The sequence below is a fragment of the Onychostoma macrolepis genome, chromosome 09, assembly GCF_012432095.1.
Source record: "Onychostoma macrolepis isolate SWU-2019 chromosome 09, ASM1243209v1, whole genome shotgun sequence".
In the NCBI taxonomy this organism is placed as follows: domain Eukaryota; kingdom Metazoa; phylum Chordata; class Actinopteri; order Cypriniformes; family Cyprinidae; genus Onychostoma; species Onychostoma macrolepis.
In genome coordinates, this window is record NC_081163.1 from 12,461,993 (window position 1) to 12,483,077 (window position 21,085).

General features: G+C 39.5%; 1 long non-coding RNA gene across 2 annotated transcripts; it reads right to left on the reverse strand.

Moving 5' to 3' along the window:
• Window positions 1–3,650: 3,650 nt before the first annotated feature.
• LOC131546515 (uncharacterized) lies at window positions 3,651–17,661 on the reverse strand. Of its 2 annotated transcripts, none has more exons than XR_009272730.1 (3): window positions 17,420–17,661; window positions 4,745–5,520; window positions 3,651–4,575 (listed from the first exon to the last, which is right to left on the reverse strand). It is a non-coding gene; the product is annotated as an uncharacterized LOC131546515 (long non-coding RNA). The 2 variants fall into 2 exon arrangements; XR_009272731.1 differs by lacking the exon at window positions 17,420–17,661 and adding an exon at window positions 6,218–6,408.
• Window positions 17,662–21,085: the final 3,424 nt, after the last annotated feature.

A 21,085-nucleotide genomic window follows, 5' to 3' on the forward strand; every position in this document is an offset into this window, starting at 1 on the left:
TTAGATCGTTAAAATAGGGCCCTTAATCTGAATATCCACAGAATTCTGCAGGTTTGCTAATGCAGATGCACTTAGAATGTATTGCAAATCTCAAGTCGTGATTAGTTCTATTCAAAGTAACGGTAGATCAGAGAGCGTGACATCTCACTGTTAACATTGACCCTTTAGTTGACCTTTACCGTGCCCTTGACTCAAACAAACTGCCACTGATCATCACTCGCAGTCATATTGACTTTCAAAAGGTGTTTGTTTGATTCTATGTAAGTCAAGTCAAAGCAAACAAAACTGTCGCTTTTCTTTTCCACCGTTTGTTGCAGTGGCTTATATTGGCCCTGACGTGTTCCAGTGTCTCTGTTCAAGACCAGTGTTTGACGACGGTCACACATCACAGAGCTCCACTTTTGAAGCACAAATAGGTGACCCTCCACCTCAGTCCCACGTCTCTCTTCTTCTTCTCTCTAGCAACAATAACAATCAATTCTTCAACATCAGAAGGTTCTAAAGAACAACTTATAAATCATATGCATCCCCTGCTGGTCTCTTGGCGGCCAAGTTGACTTTACTGAAGCGTTTCTTTGATCCTGCACTGCTTTGATTCACTTTTCTCTCACCCTTTTAGCTAAACATATCATTGGAATTTCGCTCTTTGTTCCTGACAGGTCTCGTCTTAGCTCGGTTTCTCTGCAGACACGCAGCCCTTCCCAGAGGGGGAGAACTGCTCCGCAGCCCAGACGAAATCGAGTGCTGCTCAAAGATTTATCCTCATCTTTTGAATCAACGCTCTCTTTTCCCCTTCACTCCCTACTTTGACATCTCCGTCCTCTCTGTGGCACAATTGAAATGACAAGGTTGGTGTGGTCAGTGTCATTCAACGTTTCGTAAATGCTGAGCACTAGTCTCATTAAACTCTATTACAAGTAGAGATCTTGAAGGAACAGTGGGATGCAGTGCATCTCTGAAACTATGGTCCTGTATACATTCATGGTCTGTTAAGACAGTATTTGTGATCTCAGAGACTTCAAGAATGTATACATGTACACTGTAAAAACTTTCATACCTCAGCAAATCAAAATTTTCTAGTGACTGATTACATCTAAATTCTTCCATTGGCCCAACTGAATTTCTGCGAATTGAATTTTTTCAATTGTGGCAGCAGTCTGTTAACATTGGCTCAATGAGAAATAAAATGTTGAGCCAATTGGAAAAACATTAAATCTACCAAACTATGTTATTGGTCCAATTAAATATTTTAAATAGTAGTAGCATACATTTTTATATTTATATAATTTATATTGCTTAAGCAACCTTACTGAATTGTTTATTCTCCGTTGTCCCAAAAGAAAATGATTTAAAAAAACAAACAAAAAAACCCATTAAAGTCCGTGTAAAGTGATATTAAAATATGTGTTCTGAGTTTGTCACACAACAGAAAAATGTGTTATTAACCACCCAGCCAAATCTGAATGATAAAAAAAAACCCCGCCAAGTAACTAAAATAAGTTATCAAAATCTTTGAAAATAAGCAGGAATCTCTGCTCTCAAACGCTGGGGGCGTGTTTCCTGGCGGCGCTGAAACCACGCCCACTCGCGGGAAAGCGGCCTTCTCTCTCAACTGTCTCAAAATACTGCTACATCCTGAATGGATGCTACCGCTAGTAGCTTAATTAGATTTATACAGCCATACATGTTTGAGTGTGCAAGTTCGTTATTTAATTGTAGACGCGAGTCAGCGCTGCAGTGCGTTGAAACCTTCTCGTCTTCAAGGCGAGCGCGGCTCATGGTTGCTTAGTAACGGCAAACACCACGAGAGCACAAGCTCCGGTGCGCTTTGAAAGAAGAGAAAGCGGTACAGCTCGCGTTTCCATGCGTTTTTAGATGCGAATTGTGAATGCACAATGTTTTTAAATTGTATGTATTCTGCCAGATATTGATGTCTCTGGGCTAAGACCCAGGTATCCATTCACCCTAGAACCGTCCCTGCCTAGTATCTGTATATCTAACATCACAGACATTTAAAAAGACAAACTAAGAACTTGATCTCTCAACATAGTTATTATAGTGTTAGGGGCGGGGCCTAGCTCGGTGGCTCCATTGCGTCATTGAGCCACCGTTTTAGCCCCGCCCAAAAAAAAATCCTGAACACAGAATTGGTGAAAACTGTTTAACGGTTTAACTCCACAACAGGGGCGGACTTAACCAATAAGCGAGGTAAGCGGCCGCTTAGGGCCCCGGGGAATCAGGGGGCCCCATCTAATATTGCAGAAACATATCTGCAGCGTTGAGCAATGTAGCCGTTCACAGACATGTGCGCTGATTTCTTGAAAGCAGTGACCATAAGTGTTTAAGTTAGAATCCACTTACCGATCAAAATGCCGAGTTTTTGTCAAGTGCTGAGTTCTGCAAGTTCGGGAATAATCTCATTATAACAAAGTGTAGATACGATGTAAATAAGAGATTCATTGTGCAGTGTAGAGCTTATTAACGGAACGTCGTGAGATCGCAATGAACTGAACTGAGTGACAGCTTTTAGTGATTATGAGGAAGCGCTCTTTGCGCGCATTCTAGGCTGTCTGTCTCAGAACAGAGATATTCACCTCAGTAAAGAAAGTATTGTGTTTCAAGTCACAATTTTATTTATCTTGATGTTTCAAAATGACTCTCTTGTGTGCTTCTCCTAGGCGCACCGGCGCGAACTGCCGCGTACTCGTATAAATGAATGAATGCAATGACTGGAGATTTTCTCTTAATAATAGGTTTCATTTTCGATTTGTTTCTCGGCAAACCCTACAGTATGCCTTCAGAACACTTGGAATATATAATGAGTTGCTTGGGACAATTTTATGTTTGTAAAAAGATTGGAAAAGTTTACAAATTATTAAATGGACAAGTGCAAGCTTTGTTTTTTTTTGTTTTTGTTTTTTGGATAATGTCTTCATTTGTAATCTCAAAAAATAAGGTAGCCAAATTTGGCTTTAGAACAGCATCAGGTTGACAAATTACTGGTTGTGACGGTACAAATAAACTATAAACTAGAGCGAGCAAGCAAAATAAGGGTTATAAACACTTGGAATATGGAATGAGTTGCATGGGATAGTTTTATGTTTGTAAAAAGATTGAAAATTTGTAAAATTTATTAAATGGACAAGTGCACGCATTTTTCTTTTCTTTTATTGATTTATTTTTTGATAATGTCTTCCTTTTGTGATCCGAAAAAAAAAAATAAGGTAGCCTAATTTGGCTTTAGAACAGCAGCAAGTTGACTAATTACTGGTTGTGAAGGGATAAATAAACTAAAAACTAGAGCGAGCAAAATAGGGGTTAAGCATAAAAGGACACATAGTTATTGTATGGGGGCCCCATACCTGGAATTTGCTTGGGGCCCCCAAATCGCTAAGTCCGCCCCTGCTCCACAATTCAGTACTACATAGTTCAGAGTCTTTGTAATGTGTTTCAGCAATACATTTCTAACATTTGTAATGTGTTTAGAAACAATTCTCAGAATTCTCTTTACACAGACTTTAAATGATTTTACACTGAACACGAACACATTTTAAGAAATTTTTAATAAAATCAACAATATTGTAAAAATACCTTACAATGATAAATGCATTGAAATTTTCGACACAGTAAACCTTACAAAATCATGCATTTTAATTCTCATAAGACACACAAAGCTGATGAATTGCACTTTAAACATTAATACATTCACAAACATGCAAAAGTATCAAAAACACCATAAAATGTAATCATTTATCTGAGGTTACAGTGTTTAGTGTAATGTCACCTGAATATTACCATTCTCACAAAATGTACTCTGAGCTCATGAAACTTACACTTCAAATGTTTGCCAAAAAATTAAATAAAATAAATAAATCTCATAAGAGGTATTTTGAACTTTTTAGGGTTAGTAAAACTTCAATTCAGAAAATCAAGGTCCAGAACAGCAGGAAAGACAGTAGAGTAATCAACGTGACTCCAGTGGTTTAAACCTCAATTTTAGGAACCAACGCGAGTGCTTTGTTTGCGCAAAAATAAATAAATAACCACCTTATTTACTAAAACATTGCTCTGCAACCCAATAGAGGAAGCACCACCACACTTTGGATATTATTTTGTAAATAAAGTAGTAAATTGTTTTTTTTTCTGCAAACAAAACTCTTGAGTTGCTTCATAAAATTTAGGTTAAACCACTGGACTCACTGAATACTTTAATGATGTCTTTCCTACTCTTCTGGAACATGAATGTGTAAGTTGCATAGCTTCCTATGAAGAGTCAGAGAGCCTCTTAATACGTGTTCTGAAGATGACTGAAGGTCTTACGGGTTTGGGCACGACATGAGGGTGAGTAATTAATGACAATTTCCATTTTTGGTGAACTAACCTTTTACTGTAAATCCTTGTTGTACTCCATGTTGAGTGCACACAATAATCCAAAGAGTACAATAAACACATTTACAAAGTCTCCTAAGTTGTGAAGCACCACTTCCTCTTCCAGGACAACGGAGACATTTAGCACACTTGACAGGGCTCTTGCTATTCCAGTTTTCATTGCAGTTGTGTGGTTCTCCAATGGCTCTGTAAAAAAATATAAAATAGCAATGTCAATATGTCTACATATAACTTCAATAACTTATGAATCCTGCATTACACAGAGCCACGTCACACAAATTACATCTAAGAGCTCATAGTATTTGACACTAATATGGAATTAACATATTCAATAAGAACCGAGTTAAATACTCACTGTGAAATTCATAGTGGTTCCTTTTTTAATAAATGGTGCCTCGTAAGCTCAGACCTAGCAATGGTGGGTTACACTGAGGGGAAAAAATTGTTACAGCAGAAACGTCTCATACATTTAATATAATAATCATAATGTGAAATAAAAATAAATTAGTTCAATAAATAGTAACTTTAGGTAACCGAGAGATAGAGGTGTGTGATAATGACAAAAATGATATCTCAATATTTTCTGTGATTTTATCGATAACAATAATTAGACTGACGATATTTTGCTGAGTGTGTTTTTGTGTTGACATTTTAAGGACTGCCGTGGACTCCTAAAGTTTTGATATTCTGCATATTCTGTGTGGTGGTCAGTTCACAGCAGTCATAGAAATTAATCTTTTCCAATACGTTTAAATTGAGTTTTACCTTTTATGAGCATATTTACCTTCTAAAAATGTGCATCATCATTTGAGTCAAATTCTTACATTTTAGAAGTCAGTTAGAATAAGACATTTGGGCTGTTACCAAGCAAATGAAATCAGTATCAACAAAATACATCTTTACAAAGCAGAGGAAACACATAAGCGGCATCTGAAGTAGGGGTGTGCGATATTGACAAAAAATAATATCTCAATATTTTCAGGGATTTTATCGATGATGATAATCAGACGATATTTTGCTGATGTGTTATTGTGCTGGTACCTTAAGGACTGCCGTAGACAGCTGACTCCTAAAGTTTTTCATATTCTTCATATTCTGTGTGGTGGTCAGTTCACACCGATAGAAATGAATCTGTTCCAATAAGTTTAAATTGATTTTTACATTTTATGGGCATTTTTACCTTTATAAAGCCATTTTCTCTAAAAGTGTCCATTATCTTTTGAGTCAAATTCTTACATTTAATCAGTGAATTAGAATAATAAAACATTTGGGCTGTTACCAAACAAATGAAATCAGTATCAACAATTTTGCAATGCAGCGGAAACAGAAACTGCATCTGAAATGACATTTAGATGTATTTACACACTACTGTTTAATACAAGACATGAATGCATTTAACCTGCAATAACAAATGCATAAATAAATAAATTTTTTTTTTTTTCATGAAAACCCACTTCATATTAGCTACACATTCAATGACACTCTCCTCTAAATATAATATAGTGTATGACAAATATGAGAAATTCATTAGTGTTAAATTTGGTCTCCAAATCTTAAGTATCGGTTTAGGGAATAGTGCATCTAACCCTTATCTAAATAGTTCTGTCTTAAATCAGAAGATACATATATATATATATATATATATATATATATATATATATATATATATATATATATATATATCAGTGGCGAGCGGTGACTTTTTTAACGGGGTATGCTGAGTGCTAAGATTAAGGACTCCCCCACCCCCACCCCAATCGCTTTTAGGACACACTCAAAGAGGAAAACACCGTGGCAGGTGTCGATTTAAAAGTATGCACATTCCTACCTTAGGCTATTTGTAAATGAAATTCATCTCCAATCCTTCTTCTATCGTTTCAAGTTTATCCATAGTTATTCGAATGCTAGAAAACAGCTGATTTTCCAAGTAAAAACCGCCAAATAACGTTTACACGTAGTTACGTTATGATACGTAATATTCAGAGCGTGGGGAGATGGGGGGGATTTCCCCGCTCTACGTCTCTGCATCAACTGAATGAATCTTTTTCCCCCATTTATTTTTATTCCCAGTGAATAGGAGTTAAAACTCCCACCCGGATGACAATAATAGACCATGCAAAATAAAAAAAATAAAAAAATAAAAAATAAAATAAAATAATAATAATTAATAATAATAATAATAATATATTTAAAATATTGCCAAGTAACGTTGCAAACAACAATAAAATCACAGAAGGACTTTAACTGTAAGCGACACAAGTATACGGAAAACAAAGGTATTGTTTCCTATTTTTTCCTGATAATTGTTATTATTTCAAATTTTGTATACATTTTTATAAACTTTTTTTTATTTATTTACTACTTAGGCATGTTGACAATAAATTAATTTTCGGCAATCGAGATCTGGCAGCAAAAGCGCATTTTTCCACCTGGGCGAGCGCTTCGCGGACAGCTTACCCCGCTCATGAAATCACGCGCATAGCAGCTAAACACTGAGAACGCGCTACAATCCTGACGAGTCATAGCCACAGAGCGAAGGCGCCAAAGCTGCGGAGAATCCGCTCACCCGGAAGCTTCCGTCACTGTCTCACTGACGTAGATTTACAGAAAATTACCATTGTTTTCAAATAAATAATTTTACATACTTATTCCCAACACTTTATTAAGCTTAAAGTCACATCTCAAATGACAAGAGATCAACTTATAATCATGTTTATATTCATTAGCCCGTGAACTCATTCTCTCAGAAGGCCTGGGTATGCGGCGCATTCGCAGCTTATATGGACGAAACGCCACTGATATATATATATATATATATATATATATATATATATATATATATATATATATATATATATCCAAGTATAATACATATATGACCACAAGAACTTTAAGAATCATATGCTTTTTTGTTTAGATAAATCGTTCAGAGAGGTTTAACCAAACTGTTAATTTCAAATCATCCAAGCACCCGATTGATTTCTAATGGAAAATAGAGCACAGAGAGATTTGCAAGTGCACAGGGCACAGTTTGAGCGCGCACACGCACACTTTGAGTGAGAGGAGCAGGGGCGTGTTTAGTGTTTTGGAGGCCCTCAGCAAGTGTTCCCGGAGGGAACAAATGATGTAAAAAACAAAACAAATGATGTAAAAAGATGTTGAAAATTTCAAGTTGTTTTATTACTGCAGTTTACAAATGCCTCCAAGCAAACAGAAAAAGGCACATAAAGCACATTTTTAAAATAAAAAGGCCCTTCAAAGAGAGAGCGAGCGAGAGAGAGATTTCCTCAGCATACCATAACACAACATATTTGAACATCATGTGCATAGGAGCACAACAGAATGAAATAGAGAATTCTGGCGTCTCTAGATATTTTTATTAAAGAGAATTAAAATATTGACTCTCTCAGGGAGCAGGCGTGATTTCTCCTAACAGAGAGTGTTATGTTATGTTTTAGAGGGACTTTTTTTATGTCTGTTTTTATCTACATGATAAAAAAGGCTTTTTTTTTTAACATGTAGACTTATAGTGATACTATTAAAAAAACGTTTCGTTTTTTATGAAGCTAATTTATAAAAACGTTTGGAGCACTTTTTGTTCGTTAAATGTAAGGTTTTTTGTTTGTTGTTGATTTTTTAAGTAACGACCAAGCGGCCAGCGGCAGACAGTGATCAATTTAGCCTTCTCAAATAATAAGGACTTGCTTAAAATACAATCTATAAATATAAACAGTTCAAGGCAAGGCAAGGCAAGTTTATTTATATAGCACATTTCATACACAATGGCAATTCAAAGTGCTTTACATAAAAGGAAGTGAAATAGTCATTAAAAATAATAAGAAATTAAAAATAATAAAAATCAACAATAAAAACAAAGTGATTTAAAAATTGATTTTAAAAGAATTTAAAACAGTTAAGAATAGAGAATGATTATACATAGTGCAATCAGTTCGGACGTAGCACAGTGCTCATTCAACAAATGCACAGCTAAACAGATGAGTTTTGAGTCTGGATTTAAATGTGGCTAATGTTTTAGCACATCTGATATCTTCTGGAAGCTGGTTCCAACTGCGGGCGGCATAATAGCTAAAAGCAGACTCCCCTTGTTTTGTGTGAACCCTTGGTATTTCTATCTGACTCGATCCTAATGTTCTGAGTGGTCTGTTAGGTTTATATTCAGTGAGCATATCTCCAATGTATTTAGGTCCTAGGCCATTTAGAGACTTATAAACGAGTAAAAGTACTTTAAAATCAATCCTAAATGTAACTGGAAGCCAGTGTAAGGACCTGAGGACTGGTGTGATGTGCTCAAATTTTCTGGTTCTAGTCAGAATCCTGGCAGCAGCGTTCTGGATGAGCTGCAGCTGTCTAATGGTCTTCTTTGGAAGGCCGGTGAGGAGACCATTACAATAATCCACCCTGCTGGTGATAAAGGCATGAACCAGTTTCTCCAAGTCTTGACTGGAAACAAAACATCTAATTCTTGCAATGTTTTTGAGATGATAGTATGCTGATTTAGTTACTGCTTTGACATGACTACTGAAACTAAGGTCTGTCTCCAGAGACACCCCAAGATTTTTGACTTGGTTTTTAGTTGATTGACCCCTAGAGTCAAGGTATGCATTCACCTTGATAACTTCATCTTTGTTTCCAAATGCAATGACTTCAGTTTTCTCCTTATTTAACTGAAGAAAGTTCTGGGACATCCAACAGTTTATTTCATCAATGCATTGGCAGAGGGAGTCAATGGGGCTGTAGTCATTTGGAGATAAGGCTAGGTAAATCTGCGTATCATCAGCATAGCTGTGATAGGCAATTTGGTTCTTTCTCATTATTTGACTTAGTGGGAGCATATACAGGCTAAACAAGAGCGGTGCAAGGATTGAGCCTTGTGGGACTCCGCATGTCATGGACGTCCACTTAGACTTATGCTCTCCTATACTCACATAATAACGTCTCCCTTCTAAGTATGACCTGAACCATTTGAGTACCATCCCAGAAAGCCCGATCCAGTTTTCCAGTCTCTCTAGAAGTATGTTATGATCAACAGTGTCAAGCGCAGCACTAAGATCTAGTAGTACCAGAACTGATATTTTGCCTGAATCAGAATTGAAACGAATATAATTTATTATCTTAATGAGTGCTGTCTCTGTGCTATGATGTGCTCGGAAACCAGATTGAAAATTGTCCAGGTATCCATTTAAGTTTAAGTAGTTGTTCAGCTGATTAAAAACTACCTTTTCAATAATCTTACCTATGAACGGAAGATTTGATATTGGTCTATAGTTGTTCAACATTGTGTTATCAAGATTGCGCTTTTTCAGAAGGGGCTTAACAACTGCAATTTTCAGGGAGTTTGGAAAAGTCCCAGAAAGAAGTGAAGCGTTCACCACTTCTAAGAGATCTGCTTCCAAACAGTTAAGCACACTTTTGAAAAAAGATGTGGGAAGTGTGTCAAGATAGCAGGTTGATGATTTAAGGTGCTGTACTATTTCTTTCAAAATTTTGCAATCAATTGCTTCAAAAACAGACATAGTCACTTCTTTTTGAAATTGCGGTTGAATCTGTGTGACCTCTGCAAAAGTAGATATGCCAATCTCCTTTCTGATATTATTGATCTTCTCAGAAAAGAAGGAAGCAAACTCATTGCATTTACTGTCGGAGAGCATTTCACTGGGAATCTGACTTGGGGGGTTTGTCAGTCTCTCCACAGTAGCAAAAAGAGTGCGAGAGTTGTTTAAGTTACTGTTTATAAGGTTTGAGAAGAAGGTCTGTCTAGCTGTGGCTAGTTCCACATTGAAAGCATGAAGGCTGTCTTTATAGATGCTATAGTGAATTTCAAGTTTCGTCTTCCGCCACATCCGCTCAGCTTTTCTGCATTGTCTTTTCATACTCTGAACTGCTGTTGATTTTCTCCATGGTGATTTTTGTCTGCCATTCTTCTTGCAGACCCTTGTCGGAGCAATATCATCAATAACATTCTTAACTTTTGAGTTAAAGGAATCCAGGAGAAGATCAACAGAGTCTGCAGAAATGCTTGGTGTTAAAGATATAGCCTTCATAAATAGCGCACTAGTGTTCTCATTAATGCATCTCTTTCTGACAGAGACAGATCTAGTTTCAGTGGTAACAGAGATCAATATATCAAAGAAAACACAGAAGTGATCAGATAGTGCTACATCCTTAACAACAATGGATGAAATGTTTAGACCTATACTGATGAGTAAATCTAGAGTGTGTCCACGATTGTGTGTGGGTTCATGTTCAAGCATATCACAATGTTAGTTTAAATGTTTGAACTATATAAATGTGCGCTAGGTGCATATCTAATCGTTTGTGTGAAGAGTGGAAGCTGAAGCGCACTTTGCAGCACATGGAGGCGCCAGAGCAGTCACTTGCATTTTGTTCTTGATAGTGGAAACAACTTAAAATATGTAAAGGGTCTACTGTTATTTGTGTGCATTCACAATATCAACAAAACGTTGTGCTTTTATTAAAATAAATAGGAAAACTTCACAATGATGAACCGAAACTCAACGAATTGAGTCACAAATATGATAAATATATCTATAGAAAGCTTTAAATTACTACTTTAAAACAAAATAATTCAAATCGAAAACAAAAACACTTTCATTATGTAATCCGTAAAGATGCATTTCTTTCTAAAGGCAAGTCCAATGAGGAAATGGCGAGTCATTTTTCATGACCGTCTAAAATATAAAAATAAGGAAAAGCCTAAAACAGGCCCGATTATATTTGTTTCTGATTTTTATGTTGCTCTGCTCTGAATTCCTTACAATTTCCTTACAATTTAAAGGATTTTCTGCAACGCAATTTTGTCTGATATGTGAATTATTTATTAGCCTATTTTTAATCCATGCAGCAAAACAGCTTTAAAAATTACTTTATTGCATTCCAGATAATTTTAAAGAACATTTCACTTTTACGGGTAGCTTGAATGTAAAACATTGTCATGAATTCGTTGTATTCCCATTTGTAAAATAGGCTACAAATGAATTGTTGTAGTCTAACCCGATCTCATGAAAGTGCGTGTAGCACGATGTTCTCTTTCTATTTGACGCAATGTTTATAAGCAGAAATTGACTTTGGCATGCAAAAGACTGATACATTCATTATTAATGGCATGGCTGGTTCAGTCGACAGAAATACGGGACAAACGGGCCTATAATTTACTGCTGAAATGTTTGCGGGGCAAATCTCAGGACAGTCTGAGCGCTCATGGTACGCACAGTGCGTACAGCCGTACACCTGCAGGCGCCACTGAACCCCATAAAACTCTCTCGGTTACTAACGTAACCTCGGCTCCCCGAAATGAGGGAACGAGACATTGCTATGGGAAATACCTTTTCCTCGAATACTACTGAAGCCTTATTGAATCACGCCAGTAAAACTGGCCAATGGCGTTCAAGCGCGCGAAATATGAGCGGGATCCCACTCTATATAAGGCAGTGCTTGTACGTCATCCATTCAGAATCTCTGACTGAAACAACTTGGCATTCTAAGATCCTGAGCTCGGTGACACGGCAATAACAGCAATGTCTCGTTCCCTCATCTCAGGGAACGAGGTTACGTTAGTAACCGAGAGCGTTCCCCTTCAATTCAGTCACTCTACATTGCTATGGGAACGTATAAAATCCAGCCGTGTCACAGCGATGGAGCCTGGTTCGACAAAGTATGTCAAGTTTCACATCCAGAGCCGTAATGAGAGCGGCAATAATATTGGCGTTCTTCGTAAACGCAACTCAGGTCTACAGGACCTAGTCGAAACCATGTAAAAGTCAGGGGGCGCGGCATACGGCTCCCCAGCCCCGTACACGATGCATCTGTCGTAACATTCTTTCTCCTGATCACTTGACCAATACGAACACCCCGGCGATACAGAGTCATATCACGCCAAGGATTCAGTGTATGCAAACAGTTGCGCGTCACTTTGATGCGCAAGGAGCCCGTGCGCCATACGTTCTGTGGCACCCGGCTCTTTAACCAGAGCTGAAGCGGACACATATGTAGGAGCCCTAGATTGCACACTGTCGAGGCAGCAGCCATCTGGCCGAGGGTCCTCTGAAAGCATTTCAGCGGGGGAGAACGCCCTAATTTGAAGACTGCGAGAGAACTGATCAGTTTTTGTGAGCGCTCCTCCGACAGACGCGGTCGCATATCGATTGAGTCCAGCTCCACTCCTAAAAAGGAGATGTTCTGGCTTGGTATCAGCATGCTCTTTTGCATATTTACAGTCAGTCCTAAGCTCTGAACATGAGCGAGGAGTCTGAGTTTGTCGCTGAGCAGTGCACTCTCTGATTGGGCTAACACTAGCCAGTCGTCGAGATAGTTCAGGATGCGCATTCCGCTCTGCTTCAGAGGAGAGAGAGCAGCATCCATGCATTTCGTAAACGTACGAGGGGCCAGACATAAGCCGAAGGGCAGGACCGTGAATTGGTACGCTATCTCTTCTAATGCAAATCTCAGGAAGCGCCTGTGGCGGGGGGCTACCTGAATGTGAAAATAAGCATCCTTTAAATCCACGGAGATAAACCAATCTCTGATATGTGAGAGGATTTTTCTCTGCGTTATCATTTAGAATGAACGCTTTGAAAACGCACGATTCAGCGGCCTCAGGTCCAAGATTGGGCGGAGTCCGCCGTCTTTCTTTGGCACCAGAAAATAAAAACTGTAGAAGCCGCTCTCGCGGTCTGTGAGAGGCACTGCCTCTACCGTGCGCTTTGTGAGAAGTTTGTGTATTTCCTCTCGCAGAACTGCGCCGGCAGTCAATAAAGAACGGAAGATTCTGCTCCCGCACAGTGGACATTAACACACCGTTGAAACAGGGCGGTCTGCGAAAGAACTGAAGCGTGTAGCCGTTCTTTATTGATTTCATAACCCACTCTGATACCCCTGGCAGTCCCTGCCATGCTTCTGTGAACTGTGACAGCGGGCGAGGCGGACTGCACACCGTGAGGGATAACTCACCGTTGGGGGGCGGGGAGTTTAATACCACACGAGTGTGAGAGTGAGTGATGTGGGAGAGGGGAGTGAGAGGAGGAAAATTGCCCTGATATTGAGGTGATTTTTGTTTTTTGTTTTTTGACTTTATTGCACTGCACTGTGGAACAGTCAAAACACAAACATGACAATCGTTCTTGCCGCCCGCAACAGGCAGGGGGGCGTGGTGAACACACACAGCAGAGCGAGCAGGCTTTCTCAGTGGCTCGTCTTCGGCACTGAGTGCAGCTTTCCTCCTCCGAGAGACAGCATCAGGAACGCGGCTTTGATCCCGGAGCCGGTGGCCTGCCGCCTCTGTCAGGGCGGGGTTTCGGGCCCTTCGAGCCCTGGCGGCGCTTTGGCCACGGCTGTCTTGGTCTCACTGCCGGCTCATGATCGCGCCGAACAGCAGTAGGAGGGGCGAACAGGAGGAGCGGGAGGGTTTGCGCCGGCGCGCTTTGGTAAGTGGCTAATGGCCTTCGATTGCTTTTGCGCTTCAACGAAGCGCTCCGTGATCGTCTCTACCGCCGCTCCAAAGAGACCTGACGGATTCACGGGAGCGTCCAGAAGAGCCGTCTTCTCTGAGTCTTTCAACTTGGTCAGAGTCAGCCACAGGTGACGATCCAGCACCACAAGATTACCCATATTGCGGCCGATCGCTCGAGCTGTCACCTTCGTCACTCTGAGGGCCAGATCTGTGGCGCGTCGGAGCTCTTTGAAGACTTCAGGGTCCAGGTCACCTTCATCCAGGGACTGAAGGAGCTTGGCCTGATACACCTGAAGTATCGCCATCACATGCAGTGTTGAAGCTGCCTGGCCCGCCGCTGAAAAAGCCTTGCCAGCGAAGTTTGCGGTGTTTCGCACCCTCCAGTTTGCCACGGCTGCAGGACAGAGGTGGGCAGCGATGGCTTCCTCCACAGTGGGGAGTTTAACATACCCCGCTCGGTCAGCGCCGTCCACAGACGACAGAAGGGAGGATCCCGGATTGTGCACTCAACTGGTGAGCGGCGCGTTCCACGACTTCGCTATCTCGTCGTGCACCTCCGGGAAAAAGGGGCCGGGCCTCCGCGGGGTGTCCTTTCGGCCGCGATCCGACTGGAGGAACCACTCGTCCAGACGGCTTCTGGCCGAGCTCATCAACTGCCTTGGTCAGGACGCGGAGGAGCTCAACATCACTGTGATGGAGGTCCCCAGCGTCACTGATGGGCGCAGTGTAATCCAGTGGGCTGTTGGACCACTCCTCTCTCGCAGACGCTGCCACCGAGATGGCATCATCCTCATCCTCCTCCGTGGCTCCGAAAGACACCACATCTTGCGCGCTGGGGGAGGGGCGGAGATTAGCGGCCATGAAGCGCACTGGAAGGGGACCTGCAGCAGGGGGGTAAGGAGCACGTGGGCACTGAGCCGGCGCGGTCTCGTCACCCGACCCGGACAGATCCGCGTCAGTAACTCGCAGCACTTTACTCCTTGGCTCAAAAGAGGCTGCAGAGGAAGAGCGCGGCAGAGCTAGTTGGGCGAGTTCATCGCCTTGGACGATGGCCACACGGAGCCTGAGAGTCCGGAGACTCATATCTCCGCAGTGGGGGCAGTCCGACCCCCCAAGCACCGCCTCTGCGTGGGCGCGACCCAGGCAGAAGATGCACGATTCGTGGCCATCAGAGGGTTCGATTGGCTCTACGCAGGAGAGGCAATCGCGAGAGGTCATCTTTTGTCCGTCCGAAGCTCACCGGAACACAGCAGGGGAAGAGAAGGTGTGTTCGCTGCAGCGTGTAGATCACGGTGAGTAATAGATTTCTTTGATAGGCTTCTTGCTGAAGGAAAAAATTCTGAATGGATGACGTACAAGCACTGCCTTATATAGAGTGGGATCCCGCTCATATTTTGCGCGCTTGAACGCCATTGGCCAGTTTTACTGGCGTGATTCAATAAGGCTTCAGTAGTATTCGAGGGAAAAGGTATTTCCCATAGCAATGTAGAGTGACCGAATTGAAGGGGAACCAATGCGAGCTTTGGATCTTCCAATGTTTCTCTATGGCGCTGAAACCTAAAGATGTCAGTCCAATGGCAGTCAAGTATCAGCTGCACGTGGGGCGAACTCTGACATCTTTATGTTTCAGCGCCATAGAGAAACATTGAAAGATCCGAAGCTCGCATCGGTTTTATGGGTTTTATGCTTCAAAAATGGAAAAACGATGTGTCTGGCGTACTTGTAAAACTGATTCCAGGTATCCTGAGAGGATGGGCGATATAATTTATTTTATTACATTTCCTGAATCCAAACAAAACAGAGCAAAATGTCTCTAAGCAGTGGCGTGCACAAGGGGGGGGGGGGGCAGGGGGGCTCGAGCCCTGCCCCTTTGAGGTCCGACGGTAAAGTGCCCTTGCGGTCCGGTGCCCCTAGTCTGCGATTTCTGCCGAGGGTAGGGGTGTTTTTTCACCCCTACCCTGTATTTTCTTTTTTGAAGAAATATCGTAGTATCGTACTTCAGCGCGCATTCTATCAGCTGCAGTTCTGGCGCCGCCGTCTCTATATACTGTACAACGCCACATACATTCACATCAGTGTTAACTCAGCAGTAGAGTTACTCTCACGGGACACTGCACTTATTCGCAGTCACAAAAGTACATTATCTGCATCTGCTTCAAAGACTTACTGGTTAAACGTTTCATTCGTGTGCTGTTCTGACGAGCGGCCTTTTCTGAGCACATACACCCAAAGCGCGTGCTCTAAAAAGCCCATCAAACAGTGCCTGATTACTGAACTAAGTTATGTTTTGTGCTAATACTGTCAAAACACACCAGGTTTATGTATAGACTCAGTTGGTTATGTCTAAAATGAAGGTAAACAGCTGAGAGAAACGCATGCATGCCTGTATATTAGATGCGTGCATGTCTTAAAGGGACAGTACTAAACATGCTGCCGACTGTAATTAAAGGGATAGTTCACCCTAAAATTGTAATTCTGTCATTATTTACTCAGTCACATGTTGTCCCAAACCTGTATTAATTTCTTTCTTGTGCTGAACACAAAAGAAGATATTTTGAAGAATGTGGGTAACCAAACAGTTGCTGGTTCACATTGACTTTAACAGTAGGAAGAAAAAAAAAATACTATGGAAGTCACTGTAGACCACTGTAAGCGTGGCTTACCGATAGGTCAATTGCGTGGATTGCATGGTGCCTGGTGCCTAAACACGCTACTGCTGGTAGGCTGTTTAATTTGCTAGCGGCTGGCTAGTTAATGTTAACTGATTATAAAGCTGTCATTTGCCTTGCTAGGAGTTAATATTTTGCTATCTTCCCTACCCTTCTTTGAATATTTGCGTTTTAACGCGAATTCAACCATCATTTGGCCGCGGGATACTAAGGCAGACCGCGCAACTGAGGTGTAAAACGGGAAAACAAAGCCAGAACGCAGTAACTAAACTTACTGTGGTTTGCCTTGGTATTAACTTGGATTTTGTAGTTACTGCAATTTTGACACTCTTGTTTCTCTGAAACGGGACAAAATTGAAGGACATTTTAGGACTTAACTCAATTTTGACCAGATGTGTAGTTACTGCGCTTTGCCTTTGGACGGCAGTATAGCCTATCACACACGTCTACCGAGAGATCAGTATGAGCTAAACTAGGTTATTATAATGCCAACATGACATGAGTACAGGCGTGAATTCACTGTTATTCTGCAAAATACAATGTAATTTATATAAAATTGATTGTGTCCTAAAGTAAAACATTCGGAAACTCGGTTTAATTCGTTAAGCGAATACTTATGTTAACTTCTCAGAGGCGATAATGCCCGCGGGCGGGCCGGAAGGGCGTGTTTGGGCGTGTCTGCGCTTTTAATTACCATGGTTTTAGAACAATATCCAATCAATTATCATAAACTATATATCATTTGAAACCTAAAACACTCAAGATTGATGTTCTGGGCTTGTGTTTGAAATCAATGCACCAGAGAGGAAAGGGTTAACATAAATGCTGAAGGACCGGCCATTTAAACTTGTACAAAGTGAACGGCAGTACTTACGTTTCATGGCCTATAGCTCTGGCCAGCTCGGACTAATCCAAGAAACACCAGCGTAACATTTCAAGGGAAGGGTCCACTCTTCAAAATGCATCCCACTTTTTAATCCAAAACAACGAAAAAATAGGGGAAAAAACGAAAGATCCTCCTTTGTTTACATGGGTGATTCGAGTTATAGTTATCCATAGCGTCCGTTTTCGAAGAAATATCGATTCTAATTCTTGTTTCAAACACCGTCTATATCAGGTAAAATAGTTTCTTCCGCGTAAAAAGAGCCCTCCCTCGTCTCTCTCCTTCAATCACAGGCGATGTTATAACCCTGAACAGACAGCGAGTCAGTGACTGGTTCAGCGAGGTGTCAATCTGCGCCCATCAGAAATGGGGTGTTTGAAGCCAGCCAATGCCTAGCCAGCACAGTTTTGATGGATGGAAGTGTTAGCCAACCATAAGGACGTGTACAATGATTGACAGTTTGCATAGTTTGCTTAACCATGTTTACAGAATAGCTCTGCGCAAAGTTGCTTTAGTTTTTTTTTTTTTTTAGTTATTTATGTATTACTATATTAGTAATATAGTAATATTAATAAGATTTAGCAGATCTTTTTTTATTATTTTTTAATAAATTACAAATGTTGTAAAATCATTTTTTTGTGTTTTCATTAGTTCAAAAATGATCAAATCTGTTTTGGTTCACTGTTTTCATTATTAGAATTGTTCAAAATAAAGATTCTTTAGTTCAAATTCTGAAATAGTTTTGTGTTTTTATGTGGTTTCATTGGTAGAGCAGTTCTGAATTGATATACATATATGTAGTATGCAGTGTCATATGGAGTCTCTAAATAGCCTTTTTGAAAGGATTCCTAGACTTTTCTTGAAATAAAAGATCCAAATGACTTTTCCAAAGCTTTTCTTGATATGAAATACCATAAAAATGTAGTTTCTGTAAGTTTTTACCTAAAAAAAAGTGTTTTATTTCAGGAAAAGTTTAGGCGTTTTTTTTCAAAAATGCCATTTGGAGACCTGGTAACCAAATGACCAAATGAGTCAGCACTACAAATGCTGTTCAGAAATAGTTTTTTATTGTGTGTTTTGGTGGGCAGAGTAGTACTGAATTGATATACATATATTTATTATGTAGTTTTGACTCATTTGGTCATTTGGTTACCATGTGTCCATTTGGAGTCTCCAAATGGCTTTTTTGAAAGGACGCCTAGACTTTTTTAAAATAAAAGCTTACAGAATCTACATTTTTGGGAGTATCATCCTCAAATTTGGATCAAAACATGGTCAGATATTCAGCTTTATCTTTATGGTGTTTTCAGGCCCTTGGCATCAAAGCCCCATACATTTTTCCCTAAGTGAATTTCATTAAAAGATATCGCGAGTCACTTTCATGTATATTTTACCTTGTTTTACTCTGTTGCTATACTAATTTTGAGTTATTATGACTCTAGAGTAACAAAGGTTCAAGTGTCTAGTTTCAAACAATACCAGATTTTTAAATATAGACCTTAGGGTTCAAGAGCTACAGACATTTTTATTTGGTAATGTCGTTTTTCACAAAATGCTCAAAAATAGGGGCGCAGGTTAAAGACAAAGTTCAGTACTCACCGTAACTTTAATGATGGAAAATCCGTCTGGAAATGGATGTTTTGTCGCTCCTCAGCATCGGCTCCGCTCTCTCGCGCAGACATTTGAATTCACTACACCACCAACGGTTTCTCTCAGGCGCATGCGTACACACGTTTTTTGGTGCAAGGCTTGTTGGGCCAACACAGATTTTTCACTTCTGCTTGATATATTGGCTGAGCACAATTTAATATGTTCGGTGAATATATATTTTTAATTTTAACTTCAGACCTTCAGATAAAATTAGTACAATGTATTTTTTTGTTTGGGGGGAATTCTTGGGAAGCAATTTGTCGATGTTTATTTTTCAGTTTCCACAATTTTTCAAAATGTAAATTTTTTACAGTGTAGTAGTATTATGAAAATTCCAAATGAACTCCTTAGCTTGCCCTTACATTTTTTTTTATATATGTTCGCTTGACTTGATCAAAACCCATTAGATAGGGTTGCACATATGTGACCCTGGAGCACAAACCAGTCATAAGTAGCACGGGTTTATTTACAGCAATAAACAAGCAAGGGGTAAGGGTAGGGGTAGGGGTAGGGTTAGGTCAAATAATGTCATCTTTGCATTAAAAATGGCATAACTGAGCGAATGACACTTAATGGCAGTTGTCATAAACATGCATAAAACCTCCTTCATATTCATGACATGTGTCATGTCAGTCTTATGCACACCCCTTTAAGTAAAGTGTTACCAAAATATTTTTTCTCAAATTTACCCAGTAAAACAAATAATAGAAAAATACAATAAAATATTTAAATAAATGAACGAACTCTTTGAATTTTAGTGAACTTTGTATATTTTATATATTTGGAGACCCCAAGTGTTTTGTATATAATATTAACCTGGGGTGCATTTCCAAAAAGCAAGTTACGACGTTACATAGAATTCAACGGAACTTAAGATCATAATTAGCTAACTATGCTTTTAGGAAACTCCCTGATTCTTAAATGTTAATTATGCTTTTTGAGATTTTAATAGAATGTTTAAACAGAACCTGTGGACTACTTTTAATAAATTAGCAACACTTTACAATAAGGTTCATTAGTTAACATTATTTAACAACATTAGTAAACATGAACTAAGGATGAACAATACTTCTACAGCATTTATTAATCTTAGTTAATGTTAATTTCAGCATTTACTAATGCATTATTAAAATCACAAGTTGTGTTTGTTAACATTAGTTAATGCACTGTGAGCTAACATGAACAAACAATGCTCAACTGTATTTTCATTAACTAACATTAACAAAGATTAATAAATAGTGTAATAAATGCACTGTTCATTGTTTGTTCATGTTAGTTAATACATTAACTAATGTTAATAAATGACACCTTATTGTAAAGTGTTAACAATAAATTTGATCAAAAAGATGGCAAATGATTAGACGAATAAACAAAATAATTAAGTAGGTGTACTGGAAGGATTTTTTTTCCCCCGGACAAGATAAGAGGGTAAAGAACTCACCAACTGACTTCCTCTTTTGCCTTTGAAATATATTCTCAGTGTGCAAAAACATGATGATTATCTATTACAAAACAACAGCTCCAGGCTCATAAATGTGACTGTTCACACGTAATACTTCCCATGCATCTGCTTTTATGTGATAATTAATATCCAACGTCTGATTTGTGCAATTCAAGATAAAGAAATTGTCTTTACTTCATGCATTTTATTAAGTCTTCTGTGGCTGGAACATAAAGATGATTGTCATGCTGCTTGTAAGGCTTTGTTAATGAGACAAGTGATGTGACTCATATAACTTTTTAAACTTACAGTATTTAAAATGACCAAAATTTAGAACAGCTGTGTGCAATTGAAAAATGCTGATGTTTTAGAGAATTATTTTTATTATAAATGTGGTTAAATATATAACTATTTATATTTGTGGCACAGTCACAACACCATCTGGTGGTCAGATTTTGTGATTGCTAATTACAGAAGACTAGTAAGCATTATGGTGTTGAAGGTTTTAAAGATCTTGCAAAAAGAATTCAGTAATAGAAAAATAGTAAGTGAAGTTTATTAGCCTG